This window comes from Ambystoma mexicanum, chromosome 11, assembly GCF_040938575.1.
Source record: "Ambystoma mexicanum isolate Mex_15411 chromosome 11, UKY_AmexF1_1, whole genome shotgun sequence".
NCBI classification, from domain to species: Eukaryota; Metazoa; Chordata; class Amphibia; order Caudata; family Ambystomatidae; genus Ambystoma; species Ambystoma mexicanum.
The window spans coordinates 843399632-843417879 of record NC_090934.1 but is presented as its reverse complement, the minus strand read 5'-3'; positions in this window follow the sequence as shown (position 1 = coordinate 843417879).

Genomic DNA, 18248 nt, shown 5'->3' with positions numbered 1-18248 from the left:
CTGCCCCAGATTGTACGGTATAGTTGTGTAGAAGCTGCTAACATCGTCTTCAGTGAGCATGATATGTTCAAGAAGTGAGTACTCTCTTTGAGGTAAGCGCTGTTTTTTGAATGGCCGGTTGTAAAAAATAATCAATATATGTGCCCAGTGGTTGCAGTATACCTCTTGTGGCAGCGACAATTGGTCTCCCAGGTGCTTTTATCAAGCTCTTGTGTATCTTTGGAAGGAGGTAATAATGGGGAATCCGTGGTTGTTTTGTGTTAGAAGATGCATTTGTTTTCTGTGTGATATACCCCATTCATTTGCTCTGGTCAATAATTCATCAAGGTTGTTTGCGATATCGCTGGTCTCTTACATTCATATTTGTAGTCCGATTCATCCATATTCAATAGGACGAGGGCTCCTCCTTCATCAGCAGGTCTGATAGTGATGCTTGCGTCTATGTACAATGTTTTAATAATTGACAATTTTCTTCGGCTCAAGTTGTTATTCTTTGTTTTGCCAAAGTGAACTTAGTTGAGGTCTGCCAGTACCATCTTCTTGAATATGTCTATGGCAGGTACGCTGATAGGGCCACAAATGTGCTATTATGTCTGAATTCAACAATTCAGCGTCTGTGTCACCTGTTTTATCTTGGGTTGGAAGTTCTGAAAAAAAACTTTCAGTTTCAGTCCCCCATAGAAAGTATACATAGATGTTTCCTTTAAGCCTATCACATCCCCTAGTAGGTTTTCTTATTTTGCCATGTAGTATGGCCTCAGTGACGACACATTTTTAGTATAAAGCTGTGTTTTTTATGCAACATGTTTGAGAGAATGCTTGTGCAACGTCCGTTGATGTCTGTTGTACTCCCTGTTTTAGACAATTGTAATTAAAACGGTCGTGTTTTGACCAACTTCCTGAGTCTGTCTGATTATTGATGTATGAGTAAGATCTGCATCCACATCCATCTCAGATACTGTTACCTCGTCTTAAAGGTCCTATGGGTTCACTTGGTAGCAGAAACAGGATGGTTCAGGTCTGTCAGCTAGTAGGATATTAGCATTTTTGTAAAATCAGACATCCTCTGCCATTTAGCCTCAGGATTGCAAGGTTTCCTGTGGAGAGCGGCCGATATAGAACTCTTGTAAGAAAATCGATATAGGTGGGACGGTTCCCTCTTTCACGGTATCCCTCCTGGTTTCCACAGGCTCTGAGCAGACCAAAGGCGACAGTGGCTGATTGGAGGAGGGGACTATCCTTAGGATCTTGAGTTGAAAAGCAAATGGTGAGTAGATTGAGGGGACTGGTAAAATAAGGGAATGGGGATTGTTGTAAAAGAAAAGTAACGGGGGTTGATTAATATATGACAAGGAGCGTCAGAGATATATGACGAGGAGTGTCAGAGCCCAGCGTCCTTGCTTAAGGAGCTTCAGAAGGAGTCATTTCAAAACCCGGGTGGGTACTTCGCCGGCACATTAACAGGTTTTATGATAGGGTTTGACTCAAACTCCAATTGGAGTATTTTAGGTGCTGAGAGAAAAGGAGTATCATGATGAGATATGTGTAAAGTCAACTAGTCTGTCAGTGTATTTTGAAATTGAAAAAAGTGTTGATGAATGACAAAAGTAAAATTGTGAGGTTAAAGAAGAGATAAATCGATGTTATCTATCTTTTAGTCATTGTCAGCGCTGACTGAACAGGTAGATTGAAATAATTGAGAAGTAAAGGTTTGAGTGCAGGGGGTTTGCACACTCATATTTTATGTTTTTCTTAAACGTATTCGTTGTGAAAATCAATGCAAAGTATCAACGTCAATTATGACTTGTCACAATAGGGGATGTTACTCCACCAATGCACCTCTGCAAGACACTGCCAAAACAATTGCCTAAGCTCAAACACTATAGTGTGGAATGGGTAAAGGGTACAGCAGACAAAATGTTCATGCCATGGCCACAAGGATCACTGTCAAAGGCGGTTTTGTAACACATGACCACATACTTGCATGCTGCGTACACAGGGAAGAAATTGGAAAAAAGGTTAGCTAGTTTAGAGCTCTGCAAGATGTACCAGGAGGAATGGGAAGACCTGCCTCCTGAGGATTGGATGTTCAATCAGTGCAGGGAGGAAGGTGCTGAGCCTTCTGCTCCCCTTATCTCACCTGAAGCAAATGGCGATAGTACAAAAGATGCAGGATTGTATCCATTATGGGAATTAAAAGCAGTGACAGGATATAGTAATACGATACATGAATGGCCTGCTTTTAGTAGTGACGACAGACCAGAGGAAAGTAAGAGAAAAGAGGAGATCTTTAAGGTCTTACAAGACAAAGAGGAGAAACGTGAACCACCAAATGTGACCTTAGATATAGAACAAGAGATTAAGAGATGGAAAGGAGAAAAGCATAAAGTTGACGAGATAACACTGGTAAAAAACAAATGGATGGGTGGACAGATATTGCTCAAGCTTGATGGGAAAAGTATCAAGGAAGTTAGGCAAAGGGAAGATCAAGACGAACAGGATAGAATGGACAGGGAATGAGAGAAATGATTGAAAGAGGACGAACAGAAGAAAAAGGATAGACAGGCGAAAACAAATATATCAAAAAGGGCAGCAAAAGAAGGAAGAAAGGGCAGAGGAGCAAAGGAAATATGACTACGGGCAGAGAGCAATCGAAGAATGAAATCGGGAGGAAAGGAAGAGAGAAGAGGAGGGAGCTCAGAGATTACTGGATAAAAGAATGCAAGGACAAAGGGAAGAAGTGCATAGAGCAAATGAAAGAAGGGAAGAGGAAAGGGTTAGATGGGAAGCAAGAAAGCGAAGAGAATTAGATGAAGAAATGGAGGGAAAAAGGAAACAAAGGGAACGCGATATTGATTGCATTCAAAAAGAGTTAATGGAACCAAGTTCAGTGATATCATGGAGCCACATAGATACGTTCCTCCCATCACAGGGAGTAAGGTCAAGGCCATCTAAAAGTTACATTAGATTAGAATTTTCAAGATAGGAAACATCGATAAAGCCTATCAAGATATGAGGGCAAGAAGCGAATTGGAAGCAGATGGAAAAGAGCATAAAGCCGTGTCCTTCGACAGCCTGACCTTAGACAGGAAGAAAAAGACAAGAGTCAGACTAATTAGGGACTTGATATGTCAGATGAAGAGAGAGAAACCTTCTGTGGGGAGGAGGGAGAAAGTGTATGCGGTCCCGAGGGACGTCTGTAGAAAGACAAGGAAGTGAGATGGTCTGATCTAGAGTAACCTAAGGTTAGGATGCCAGATCCTGTGGCTTACCCAGAGTGACCTAAAGGACGATCGCATAGTGAGAAGGGAGAGTCACCACCATATGTAAACAGGCTGAGTAGAAGGCAATCAAGAACCACTGTCCCCACTATGGATGGATAGGCAGACAATGGGAGCCAATTGCGGATTTGGGTTCACACAGTTCCCTTTATTGGAGAAAGGAGGCGCCAGACCACAGTATATCCGCTGGCCCCAAATAGACAAGAATAATTTAACATGTAAACTCCCTAGTTTAACGGCAGGAGCAGTAAAATGGATTTATGAGCTAGAAAAGATGAAAGAAGGAAATACTCTGGCTATAGCGAGATGGTACCTTTGGGTGACCGGGTGCTGAATAGGTACACATAACATAACATAGGGGACATTATGGGTCTTCTAGCAGCTATTTTTGGGGTAAGGGTTGATGAAATTTTGACACAAGGATTTTATTCAAGTGTCATGGCACGGAGCACAGCTCATGATAGAGCGCCATTTAATAATTGCAGAGTAGATGTCTGGAGGGCATTCAGGGTACAGTATCCTGATATGTCAGATATGGGTGCAATTATGGTACATAAGATTAAAGATGACAAAGATCTGCTAGCTTCCATTCAAAGTATTCAGGAACGTTGGACTTTGGAAATGAGGGAGCCGTGGGGGGAAACAGTGCCAGTATTTTACCACATTTCAGTACAGAGACAGCTTAAGAAGCTAGTGGGAATGGAAGTGAAGCCATGGGCAGAGGTACAGTTGACTATAGCCCATCACTGCCAGCTGTTACAAGCTAAAAATAAGAAGAAGGAAGATGCTAGAAAAGTTATTTCAGCAGAAATTGGCAAAGTACGCCATAGAAGGGGCAGTACTGACAAGCAGAGAAGGGCTAGGAATGCAGCAATCAGTGGGTACATTGCAGGCGAACAATCAACTTCAGATGGACCAAGGCGGGTTTCAGAATATGCAGAATTATAACCAAAATGTGCAAGGAGGTTTTAACCAAGGGGGGCTAATTAGAAGAGTTCCTCCTATATGTTGGACATGTGAAATGACAGGGCACATAGTGTGAACATGTAGGAGCCAAGGGTATGTATAGAATGGGTAATTCTCATGAGGGAGGAACGCTTATCCTCCAGCATATAGCTCACAAAATAGGGATGGGTTTGCCCAAGATCAGATAGTGTATCAAGCACAAGCGCCACAAATGTAACAGGCATTGCAGCCACAAGTAGCACTATTGAATCCGCAGCAAGGGCAGTCACAGCACGCACCTTTGCAGATGCATCAGAGTGCAAACACGGGACAGCTATCGACACCTAGAGTAGGGGGGTCACTGTGGTGGGAGGAAGTCCTTTTACAGGTACAGGGATAAGCATGTATCCACAATAGGTCAGCTCACAGGGTGACTTGATGTGTTCAGTACTATCGGACTCCCCAAGAGGAACCAAGGGCTGATGTTCAAGGCTTCTCTGGAGTTACAAGCAAAGTTCATTTTACTAATGAATTACCAGTCTCTATTGGAGAGTGTGACATGTCTGTTCCATTATTGTATTCAAGGCAGACACTGGTTAATATTCTGGGTCTAGATTGAATGGCAAAGTTAAATATGACAATTTCTTTCACTGATGAAGGTATAGTGTGTTCTACTACAGGGATAGATTATCTAAACGTGGGCGTGTTTATAATGGCATTTACAGGGTAAATGGTACTGCAAGAGATATCATTAGAGCAAGAAGTCTTTTTTTATGGGTATGCATTTTGTTGACATGGCTCCTCGACCTACTGGTGAAGATTATGAGACTACCTGATGAGTTCTTGTTCAGGAAACAGATACCTATGGACGAGGAGGGGGGAACAGAATATTCCCCTAGGGATAACTGCAGCCATAGTGCAAGGGAAATTGACCATGCTCAAAGGAATCGATGACGAGGGCAGGCCATGGAGAACGGTGTTTGCCATTGGGGAAGGGTATAGATTGACTGACTTCACTGACGAGGATAAGAAGTAATATTCAAGATGAGTATTACATATTAGATCAGAATAGAGAAAAGAGAGGTCCCACAGCGAATGATGATAGTGCGGCAGTGGCCAGTATTTTCTGTTGAGGATTTGGAAAAAGTGCCAACCTCTTTATGGACTACAGGCCCCTATGACATAGGCCTATTTAAGGGGGTAGGAGAGGTTAAGATTAATCTGAAGCCAGGAGCAATTTTACCTCGAGCAAGAAAGTACTCCATGTCTTGAGAGGAAGAAGAGGGTATTTTTAAGGCTATATCAGCCCTGATGGAACAGGGTATCTTAGTGACGTCAGAGTCACTGTGTAATACTGCTGTGTATCTGATTATAAAATCAAAGGGATGGTCGTGGAGATTCATAAAAGATATGAGACTAATTAACCAGATTGTAGAAGCAGAGTTTCCTTTAGTTACGAATCTGGCGATGATACTATGTAGTATCCCAGCAGAGGCACAATATTTCATGGTTATTGACTTGAAAAATGCGTTGTTCTCAATCCTGTTCCATAAGGACTCCCAAGACCTTATGTCATTTACATTTCGTCAGACTAAGCTAAAGAGCACTCGTTTGCCCCAAGGGTATTGTGAGTCTCCATTGATCTTTAATAGGGTCCTGCAGATGGACCTAAGCAATATCGATTTGAAAAGTGTTGTGCTGCAGTATGTTGATGACATTTTAGTTTGTAGCACGACAGAAGATGAGTGCAGGTAAGACTCGATTCAGCTAATGATCATTCTAGCAGACAAGGGATATAAAGTGGACAAAGAGAAGTTACAATATTGTCAAGAAGAAGTGTTGTACATAGGTCAGTTAATCTCACATGAGGGGAAGAAAGTTACACCTGAAAGAGCTGAGGCTAATATGAAAAGAGCAAAACTGCACGCGATAAAGCAAATGCAGCAGCTTTTGGGATTGTGTTAGAGCATGGATATTTGACTATAGTGCATGCACAAGACCCCTTTGCAGGCTCCGAAGAAAGCCCTAGTGAATAAAGAAAAAATAGAATGGACTGAGGAAATGGAGGGAGGGTTTGAAGAATTAAAGAAATCAATTTGTACAGCTCCAGTTATAGGAATTCCCAACTATTCTGAGAAGTTTTTCTTATATTTGTACACAAAATGGACAGTTATAACAGTGGTGCTTAAACAGAGGACTACACTAGGGTACACACTTCTGGCATATTACAGTTGGATTTTAGATCCATTTATGAGAGGACACTTTCCTTGCAAACAATCGCCGGCAGCAGCTGTTTTCAACATTGAGAAGGCTACCAGCATTTTGATGGGGTGTTCAATGACATTGTTTGTTGAGCATGCATTGTTTACCGTTTTAAAGAAACCTAAGGTTAAATTGACATCTCAGAGCAGTGGCAGCTACTTTCATAGGGTGGGGGGTGCCGCCCCCTCTAACTTCCCAAGAAGTTTTGCTTTGTGCAGCACAATAGATTCAGAAGTTATTTTCTCATCTGAATCTGCTCTGCTCAATTTGTGAATGAGCACTGCAGCGCAACGATTCGGAAAAAAAAAATATCTACACACTCTCTGACACTGTGTGTGTGATGCCCTACCTGCGTCTCTTCATCATGGCATAGGCGGCTGCCACAGGGGCGCATCCCGTTTTACACAGATTGTATCTGCAGTAAGGTGCGTGGAGCTCGTAGCTCCACGCACTCTACGTAACAGCAGCAAATTAGGAGGCTGGCGGGGCGCTAGATGGGTGGCCCCGCCAGCATTAATATGTGCGCAAACAGCGCATCTCCTGATCATCTCTGACCTTGCTTACAGTTAGTCAAGGCAGGTCAGATAGCAACAGAAATGTAATTGGCTGTTTGCCTACCAATGACATTTCAATGTGGGTGGGGTGATGGGCGGATGGTGCGTACGTGCCATACTGCCGCCTTCACTTTTTCCTGGGAAACGATTGGTGACAGAGGTGTTAGAGCTGGCCAGCCGGAGAACAGCAGGCCTGCCATTTGGCAACTCCAGGCTCCCTGGACCGCTGGTAAGTAAAAAGTTAACTTTAATTATTCCCAAGGTGGAGGACAGACTGCTCCAGAATCGTCCAGAGCCCTGCCCTGGGAAATGAAATGCAGGGTCAGAACAGGGCCTAGTTGGAGGACTGGAGATGACGCCGTCATGGTGTAGTCCCGACGAATCGTCCAACTAGACCCTTTGGCCCCAGTTTCTAGGCCAGGCGCTCAGGCTCGGTAGGCCTTGCATAGCCTGGCTAGCACTTGGGTTGGGTGAGAGTCGGAGAGGAGAGCCCAGCCGGGGCATCGATGCAGGACCTACCCGGGCTGGCCTGCTATGGGAGCATGAGCGAATGGAATGCCCCTCGAGTCTAGACCCTGCTTACAGTAGCAGGGGAATATAATGTATTGCTCGCTCTGCCAGACTATTCAATATAAATAATTTGTGAGTCCAGCAGCGATCAACTATTCCTCACACAGATGCTCACCTTCTGGTGAGTTATACTCATCTTGCCAAGCACAAGTGGGTATATTGAGAGAAGGTTACCAATGAAGTAGGCTGTTCTGAACTTTCAGGTGCTGCCCCAACACCCTGAGCTGCAACATTGGTCCGTGTATCTTCAGGTGTGAATAAGCTTGTTGTAATAGTGGTGAACCCAGTAGTCCATGTGGGGTCCAGAGATGTATTTGCAATTGCCACATGTTCACAGATTTAAGGCAATGGAAAACAGAAACGGGTTTAGCGCCAGACAGCATGACCATGAATGGCATGTGAGTGACTGTTTTTTTGTGGAGGGGTATGCTGGCCACCATAAATGTGTTTCTGTGCAGTGTAGTGGGCAGCACCATCTACTGAACTACAATCCCTGGTTACTGCAGCGCTCCATGTGGTGTCGAACAACTGTTATGGCAACTCGCTGTTCGTCATGCGTCACCGACACCGTAAGCTTCAATGCACGATTTTTTTAAATGCCATCTCATTTATTGTTTATAATAAATGAGATGGCTTTTTGAAAACCGTGCAGTGCGGCACACGCCATATAGCTGGCCTGAAGCAGCCTTAGCTCGCAACTCTCGCTCCCTGTGTTGTGGGTTATGCAAATTGTGTGCGTTTGTGTGGTAGGTATGGGCATGCTTGAGTATCTGTGCAAGCAGTGTGTCTGTGTGTGTGGGTGTGTGTGTGTGTGCGTGCACGCGCGTGTGTGAAAGGGCAATGAAGTATTAAGGAGCAGTAAAAAGTAGTGGAAAAAGTTGTGGTAACATTTCCCCTGCTTTCTAGTCCATCCATCAGTCTACCCCGTCTCTTGCTCCTCTTCCTATCCCTTCTCCCCTCCTGGGATTTCTCTCCCTTTCTTGTGTACTTAATCATTGCTTATTGCACTCTTTCCTTCCCTCCCTCTGTTTTTCTCTTCTCCCACGAGTCCCACGGCCACCTCTCCCCGTGGCTACCCCACCTTCTCTTCCCCTGTCCATAAATTCAGCGCATTTGTGTTTTATTGGCCCTGACAAGGCATCAGAGGTAATGCCAAAGTGAAAGCATCAGGTCCCTGGAAGGAATAAAGAATCGTTTGCAGTCTCCATGCATTGCATGCCAACCTTCTTGGTTGTGTGTGTAACCTAAGCTCATTGAAAGCGACACTTTCGTCCTGGCTCCAAAATCGTGTTCACTTCTTGAAGCAGAATTTAATACACCCCTTTGCTGACCAGTCTCGTCCATGTAGGCCACTACTGGGGTAATTTGGCGTAGTAAGCACCCCTTATTTGCATATAGTATTTCCTGTAAGTACCTTACCTTTTGGTAGTTGTCCTTGGCACCACAGGCCTTATAGGCATTGTAAAGGGAGCATTTATTGTTTTTTATGTTTTGGTTGCTTGATTAAGAAAATGATGAGCATGATGAAGCTGCTTTACCTTGAGTGCACTGCTGGCTCGTATTCATTTGTTGATTCTTATAAAGGATGCCGGCCCGTGCACTAGTGGGTCCTCCAGTAAGGCACTTCTCACCATGAGAGAACATCAAACTGTGTGGGGTCAGGGGAGGCACAATTTGATGGAGTGAAGCTGCAAGTGCCAACATCTGCTTGTAGCCTGGTAACCTGGGAGCAATTTATCATGAGTGGTCGCCATTTCTTTTGAAAGCAAACATTGGCAATGCCAACAGTTTGGGCTTTTATGTAGGCATGGGAAAGACACTTGCCAGGCACTTTCATAGTAGCATTAACTGCCTGTTGATGTTAGTAGGTGCAACATGGTGCAAGTAACTGGGATTCTAATAGCAGTGTCAGGCAAATGGACCAGCTATTCTCAAATACAAGCTGCTGTAAAATACACCATCACACTTGCACATGTACGAATAATGTACCCCCATTAGTATGTAAAACCTAATGTTTTTTATATCATATTGCTGTGGTTTTGGACAGTAAATTTCACATTTTGGAATCAATTTTTCAAAAAATTCTCGTGCAGGGGTAGAAGCCCCCTGCACCGCTCTTGCTGTGGGTTGGGCGCGCTCGCTCGCTTCCAATTTCCCACCGACAAATTTACGCCCCACCACCTTTCAAAGTCACCAGCCACCACTGTCTCAGAGGGCTTCTGCATATGAGATAGTTATCTCAAATCCAGCTATCAAAATAGTCAGGTGTAAAATAGTTAACCCTGCCACATTTATAGCTGAACCTGTAACAGAGGGTGAGCAAGTGCATGATTGCTCAAGTTACGAGGAATTCTACGATGATATCCCAAGGGTGAAGGAAAATACTCTAGCAGGGGGGAGGTTATCTTTATTGATGGGTCTTCAAACATTGATCAAACTGATGGGGAAAGGCATTATTCCCCTATGAAGCATTGTGGTGACAGGACAGCACTGGACAGCCGGTGATGTCTGTGGCCTTATTAAGGGTAGCACTTGAACAGCTGCACTACCCTGTACATTTAACATGGGAAAGCCTTGCAACAGCTATTGTGGAGGACTAGTTCATACCAAACCTGTTAGAACATGTTGCCTTTTATGTAGAAAATAAATTGCATTGTATGTCAAAAATGTACCGCTGAGCAAAACTGTGAACAATCAGATGAGAGATTCCATGACCGAATGGTCCTTTTCAGCATTTACATATTGACTATGTTGATATGCTGCAAGTATGTAGTGGATATAGGTATATGAAAGTGGTAGTGTGCCCCTTTTCAAAGTGGATTGAAGCTGGTCCATGTACACACCCTGATGCCACTTGCGCTGCAAAGTTGTTAGTCCAAGAAGTATTTTCTAGATGGGGAGTATGTGAGGTGCTGAGATCCGACAATGGGCCCCATTTTGTTAATGAAGTATTTGAACAGATCAGCCTATTGCTTAGCTGTAACGCTCACCTGATTCCCGTAGAGGCGCCGGTCTTGACTGGGCGTATACCGTATCTTCAAAGGTGATGTGTAACACACGGCTGGCTCTTTGGGCTGGACCTCTGTGCACTGTATGTTTGACTCGAAGGGTAAGATGTCTTAGGTAAGTGAACGCCGTGCTCTCCATCTGCCTCGGGGCAGGGTGCTGTAACCAGTTTCTTCAATGGATAAGGGGAGCAGGCCTCTTGACTTCAGAGGACTGCTGTCCGTCGTTTACTGCACGAACGGTAAGTTTCGAGTAATTCTAATGTCTTTAAAGTCTTTAGTAATGATGTCTCTTGTTTTGCAGGGTTCCGGCGATGGTGGATGACGGGCTGAAGTGAGTTGAAGATGGAGCCCGTATGATGAATAGAAGCGCCTGGAAGCACGTAAGTAAGCGCTTGTTGCCTGCTTCACGATGCGCTCTAATTGTCTTTTTATTTTGCAGGTACAAGTTCGGAGCGGCTGCAGGGTGCCGGAATACCCACTGGGTTAGATGTGGAAAGGAGTAATGGCACGTGAGTATTAAAGTTCCCCAATGTCTTTAAACGCACCTTGTTTTGTCTTTCAGATGCGGGATGCAGCGCCGAAGGCCTCCGGAGCGTGCGAAGAGTTGGTAAGCTTTTGTCTTTCAGATGCCGGAATGCAGTGTGAAGACCTCCGGAGCGCACGAAGAGTAGGTAAGCCTTTGTCTTTCAGAATGCAGCGCGAGGCGTTGGTGACAGCCGATGGCCCGGGTAAGTGAAGAGCTGTCACTGAAGACCGTAATGCTAACCTGTTCTTTCTTGTCTTTATAGGTGTTGCTGAAGACTGGATTTAGGATGGTAAGCCTTTTTCCTTAGGCCCAGGATCAGATGCAGAAGACACGATGAGCGTTCTGCTGCAGAGGATGCAGAATAATGCAAAGCAAGATTCATCCATCGGGTGTGGTTTAAATAGCCTCCTGTAGTGCTTAGGTGTCTCCTTCCACAGCCACGCCTAGGTAAGAAAAGAGTTCCTGCTTTCCAGAAGAGTTCCAGTGTTCTGAACCTAGGGAGTGGCTCCTGCCCCACCCAACAGGAAAAGTAGTTCCAAACAGAAGAGGATCAGAGGCTCAACTGGCAGGCAAGTAAGAAGCATGGTCTGCTGCAGGTAAGTCCACCCAAGCATTATGAGCCCGGCGCTTCCAGCGCTGGGACTGGGCATATTTATGAGCCTGGTGCCACTGGCGCCAGGACTGGGTCCAAAAGGTCCCAATTGGGACTGGTTGGCACTCGGAACCTGGGTTATGAATCTGCTTCCAAGGGAGTTGGGAAAACCCTGACCTTTTGGAAGCAGAGATCATGACAGTACCCCCCCTCAAGGCCCCTCCCAAACCGGGCTTCTCCGGGGGTTTTGGCTTGTCAGGAAATGTTCGGTGAAATCTTTTGATTAGGCGAGGAGCGTGGACATATTCAGCAGGTTCCCAGGATCTCTCTTGGGGGCCGTAGCCTTTCCAGTCAATTAGGTAAAATAGTTTAGATTTGGAGATCTTGGAGTCCAGAATGCTTTTGACTTCAAACTCGAGTTCCCCATCAACTAAGATAGGTTTTGGAGATTTAGTTAGTCGGGTTTGAGGTTGCACGGGTTTTAATAGAGAGACGTGGAAGACCGGATGTATCTTCATGTGCGGGGGCAAGTCCAACTTGACCGCTACTGGGTTTACTATGGTAGTGATGGAATAGGGACCAAGGTATCTTGGGTTGAATGTGCGTGGCCCTTTTAGAGGGAGATATTTGGTGGATAACCAGACTTGATCCCCTACTCGATATTGAGGGGCTTCCTTCCGATGTTGATCTGCTCCTTTCTTGTATTGTTCTTTAGCCCTTTGAAGGTGAGAAACAGCTTCCTTAAAGGCTTGGGTGATTGTAGAATGCAGGTAGTCTACTGCTGGTGTTTCAAGATCTTGGAGGGGATCCAACTCCGAGGTTCGAGGGTGACTGCCGTACAAAAGAAAAAACGGGGTTTTCTCAGTTCCCGAATGGACAGAGTTATTGTAGGCATATTCGGCTATCCAAAGGATGTCTTTCCAAGTTTTTTCAGTTTGTTGCAGCATGCAGCGTAAATACTGTTCCAGAGTTTGATTGGTCCTCTCGGTTTGTCCGTCGGTCTGAGGGTGGTGACTGGTCGATAGTCTCACATCAATTTGAGCCGACCGACAGCAACTTCGCCAAAACTGAGAAATAAATTGACTACCTCGATCCGAAATTAGAACCGAAGGAAAACCGTGCAGTCGGACGATGTTTTCGAGAAATTCTCGGGCCAGAGTTGCTGCTGTTGGCAAGCCTTTGAGCGGAATGAAATGCGCCATCTTGGAGAATAAGTCCACGATTACTAGAATCGTATTGTATCCGGAGCATGGAGGTAGATCGGTGATGAAGTCCATAGAAAGCGTATGCCAAGGGCGAGGTGGGATGTCAATAGGGCGTAAGAGGCCTGCTGGTCTTTCCTTTTGACTCTTGTTTTGGGCGCATACTCCACAGGACATTATAAAGTCCCTGATATCTTTTTTACAAGACGGCCACCAGAAGTAGCGCTTGATCTTTTCTGAGGTCTTGGCTATACCGGGATGTCCTTCCATTAAAGAATCGTGATAACAAGAGATTACTTCTTTCTGTAAATCTGTGCTGGGTAGGTATAATCGTTCTTGGAAATACAATAAGTTGTCCTTTACTGCAAAGTCCTTTCCTTGCAGATGCCAATTCTGTATGTCTGCTGGAGTTACAAGTTGCCTGGCTTTATCCTTAACTTCCTCTATGGATTGTGTGGCGATTAAACCCAGAATTCTTTGTTCGGGAATGATTGGTACAGGTTTAGGGTTGATCAAGTGTTCTTCCACTCCCATCCGAGAAAGGGCATCAGCTTTACCGTTTTTTGTACCAGGTCGATAGGTAATTATGAAGTCAAACTCGGCAAAGAATAATGCCCAACGGAGTTGTCTAGAGGATTGGGCTTTTGCGGTTTTCAAATATTGCAGGTTTCGGTGATCCGTAATCACAGTAACGGTGTGTCGGGCCCCCAGCAGATAATGCCGCCAAGCCTTAAAGGCAGACTTGATAGCCAGAAGTTCCTTGTCAGTAATCGTGTAATTGATTTCAGGAGGCGAGAATTTGCGGGACCAAAATGCCACGGGATGCAACTGATTGGTTACCGGGTCCTTTTGTGATAGAACTGCCCCCATGGCAAGGCTTGAAGCATCAGTTTCCACGATGTAGGGGAGTTCGGGGCGAGGGTGTTTTAAGATTGGTGCAGAGATAAATTTAGTCTTCAAATCCTGGAAAGCTTGTTCCGCCTCGGTAGACCATTCAAAACGTTTGTTTTTCTTTAACAAGGCAGTGATGGGCTGGACTATTCGAGAGAATTCGGGGATAAACCTGCGGTAAGAGTTAGCGAAGCCTAACATGCTTTGCACACCTTTTACGGAGGATGGTGATGGCCATTTGAGAACTGCATCGACCTTCTTTGAATCCATACGCACTCCGCCAGGTGATAATATGAATCCCAAGAATTCAACTTCAGTCACGTTGAAAACACATTTTTCCAACTTAGCGAAAAGTTTGTGTTGACGCAATCTTTCGAGAACCATTTTCACGTGTTTCCGATGTTCAGATTCCGATGAAGAATAAACGAGGATGTCGTCAATGTAAACAACAACATACACATCTATGAGCTCTCCGAGGACATCGTTCATAAAATATTGAAAGGCGGCCGGGGCATTGCAAAGTCCGAAGGGCATCACCTGATATTCAAATAGCCCATACTTGGTGCGGAAGGCCGTCTTCCATTCATCGCCCTCTTTTACTCGTACCAAGTGGTAAGCTCCTCTAAGATCCAGCTTTGTATATATGCATGCTTTTCTGACTTGGTCCAGGAGTTCTGGGATCAAAGGTAACGGATATCTATTCTTAACGGTGATCTGGTTCAGGGAGCGATAATCTATACAAGTTCTAAGGTCTCCTTTTTTGGAACGAAGAACAAAGCTGAAGAAGCAGGGGACTTGGAAGGACGAATAAACCCATTTGCCAGGTATTGATCCAGGTATTGTCGAAGGTGAAGGTTCTCAGGCTCGGTGAGGGCATAAATTCTACTACAAGGAGGAGTAGATCCAGGTATCAGGTCTATCTGGCAGTCATAAGACCTATGAGGAGGTAGAGAGTTAGCCTGATCCTTCCGGAAAACATCTTGGTATTCTAGGTATTCGGGAGGTAACTGGGGAGTCTCTGAAGAAATTGCTGCCAGTGCAACACCAGGTGGAGGGTGACAAGTAGAGACACATTCTGGAAACTGGACCGTTCTTGCTCGCCAATCGATCAGAGGATTGTGTTTCTCTAACCAAGGTATTCCTAGAATAATCTGAAACTGAGGGGCCTTGATCACATCGAACACGATCTTCTCATGGTGTCCATCTTGACTTATTAGCGTCACTTCTTGAGTGGTATGCGTTACTGGCCCGGAGGCTATCTCCGTACCATCCACCGTAGTAATGACGTCCTTTACAGCCTTGGGACAAAGAGTTAGATTCATCCTCAAAACCATTTCATGATCCACATAATTGCCGATGGCACCGCTGTCGACGTAAGCTTCAATTGCATGTAATCGATCTGGATTATCAGGGCTAATGAGGACCATAGGTATCACGAAATGCGAGGTCACGGAAATGGTTTTCACGCTCGGCAAGAGGACCTCTATTCTTGTCGGGCGAGGTCGTTTCCCTGCTCAGAGTTTGTAACTTTGGTAACTGCAGCTCCTACTGCCTTCTTAGCAGGTTTCACCGGACAGTCTCGAAGAAAGTGCCCTGAGTTTCCGCAATAGAGGCATAATTGCAACTGTTTTCTCCTTTCCCGCTCCTTTTGTGTTAGAGGACCTTTCAGACCCCCTATTTGCATGGGTTCCCCGGAGTCTACTCCTTTGGAAGGAGTTGGCGGTTTGGAAAATACTCGAGCATCAAACTTGGAATGATCGGCCTTCCTGTTCTGCAGTCTGTGATCTATTTGAACGACTAAGTCTATATAGTCCGAACAATCTTGTGGGGGATTCACTACTTGGGCTAACACATCTTTGAGCTCTCCACGTAGACCTCTATAAAACAGCGTAATCCTTTTGTCCTCAGGCCATTGAGTTTCCACTATCAGTCTGTTGAAAGACGCAATATAAGCCAAAAGGTCTTGATTACCTTGTCGCAACGAAAGAAGCTCATTGTCCAAGGCCTGCCCCTGTGAATGTCTTGTGAACAGTTTTTCCATACTGAGCTGAAAAGCTTGAAAATCATGGAGGACCGGATCATCTTGATTTACTAGAGGGATCGACCAGTCTGCTGCATTGCCACTAAGGTACGAAAGCACGAAAGCTACTTTAGCTTGATCAGTTGGAAAGGCTGCTGGCCGGCATAAGAAATGCAACCGGCACTGATTGATAAATACTGCAAACCTCTCTGGGTCACCAGAAAATCGTTCGGGCGGAGCCAGAGGTACATTCCCAGGTAGGTTGATCTGCACTGGATTCATAGAGGATGTAGAAGGAAGATTTCCCCCAGATGCGGGTAACGGGGTCTGTCCGGCTTGTGACTGTAGCAATTGTCTAGCGAGATCATCTGTTCGCTCCTTGAAAATAATCAGTTCCCTTCTTAGAGCGTTCGTTTCCTGACGGGCTGCATGCACTTCTGCCCTTAGTTCCCCAAGTAACTGGGCTAGTTGGTCGGTATCCGAGGTTTCCATAGCGCCTGGACCGGAGTTTTGTGGTAGGCTTTGCATTCTGTAACGCTCACCTGATTCCTGTAGAGGCGCCGGTCTTGACTGGGCGTATACCGTATCTTCAAAGGTGATGTGTAACACACGGCTGGCTCTTTGGGCTGGACCTCTGTGCACTGTATGTTTGACTCGAAGGGTAAGATGTCTTAGGTAAGTGAACGCCGTGCTCTCCATCTGCCTCGGGGCAGGGTGCTGTAACCAGTTTCTTCACTGGATAAGGGGAGCAGGCCTCTTGACTTCAGAGGACTGCTGTCCGTCGTTTACTGCACGAACGGTAAGTTTCGAGTAATTCTAATGTCTTTAAAGTCTTTAGTAATGATGTCTCTTGTTTTGCAGGGTTCCGGCGATGGTGGATGAAGGGCTGAAGTGAGTTGAAGATGGAGCCTGTGTGATGAATAGAAGCGCCTGGAAGCACGTAAGTAAGCGCTTGTTGCCTGCTTCACGATGCGCTCTAACTGTCTTTTTATTTTGCAGGTACAAGTTCGGAGCGGCTGCAGGGTGCCGGAATACCCACTGGGTTAGATGTGGAAAGGAGTAATGGCACGTGAGTATTAAGGTTCCCCAATGTCTTTAAACGCACCTTGTTTTGTCTTTCAGATGCGGGATGCAGCGCCGAAGGCCTCCGGAGCGTGCGAAGAGTTGGTAAGCTTTTGTCTTTCAGATGCCAGAATGCAGTGTGAAGACCTCCGGAGCGCACGAAGAGTAGGTAAGCCTTTGTCTTTCAGAATGCAGCGCGAGGCGTTGGTGACAGCCGATGGCCCGGGTAAGTGAAGAGCTGTCACTGAAGACCGTAATGCTAACCTGTTCTTTCTTGTCTTTATAGGTGTTGCTGAAGACTGGATTCAGGATGGTAAGCCTTTTTCCTTAGGCCCAGGATCAGATGCAGAAGACACGATGAGCGTTCTGCTGCAGAGGATGCAGAATAATGCAAAGCAAGATTCATCCATCGGGTGTGGTTTAAATAGCCTCCTGTAGTGCTTAGGTGTCTCCTTCCACAGCCACGCCTAGGTAAGAAAAGAGTTCCTGCTTTCCAGAAGAGTTCCAGTGTTCTGAACCTAGGGAGTGGCTCCTGCCCCACCCAACAGGAAAAGTAGTTCCAAACAGAAGAGGATCAGAGGCTCAACTGGCAGGCAAGTAAGCAGCATGGTCTGCTGCAGGTAAGTCCACCCAAGCATTATGAGCCCGGCGCTTCCAGCGCTGGGACTGGGCATATTTATGAGCCTGGTGCCACTGGCGCCAGGACTGGGTCCAAAAGGTCCCAATTGGGACTGGTTGGCACTCGGAACCTGGGTTATGAATCTGCTTCCAAAGGAGTTGGGAAAACCCTGACCTTTTGGAAGCAGAGATCATGACATTAGCATCAAACACAAGCTTTCCTATGCATATCATCCGCAAATGAACAGGATATGTGAGAGACTCAACAGTCTTCTTAAAGAAAGAATCACTAAACTCAAATTGACACTGAAGAAGGGATGGCTGTATTGCCTGCCCCTTGGCTTGTTTGCATTAAGGAATCAGCCCGGGTCGGACTTCCACCTCACACCCCACGAATTAGTTACAAGGAGGCAATTGAGAACACCTCTGTCTCCTCCATCAAGGAGCACAAGTGGTGCCCTGATGACTACAGAATTGTTAGGAATGAGTTACATGCATATTTGATATGTATGACCACTATATCTCTGTCATTTCAGATCAACTCAAGCATAAGGGGTTTCGGTCCCAGGACACAGATGAAGACCATTGAGCAACCGGAGGGAAAGAACTATTACCTGTGCTCAAAATATTAATTGGAGACACAGTCCTAGTGCACACCTTCATAAGGAAGTGGAACGAGGCCTGCGTTAATGGACACTTTCTAGTCGAAAATATCCC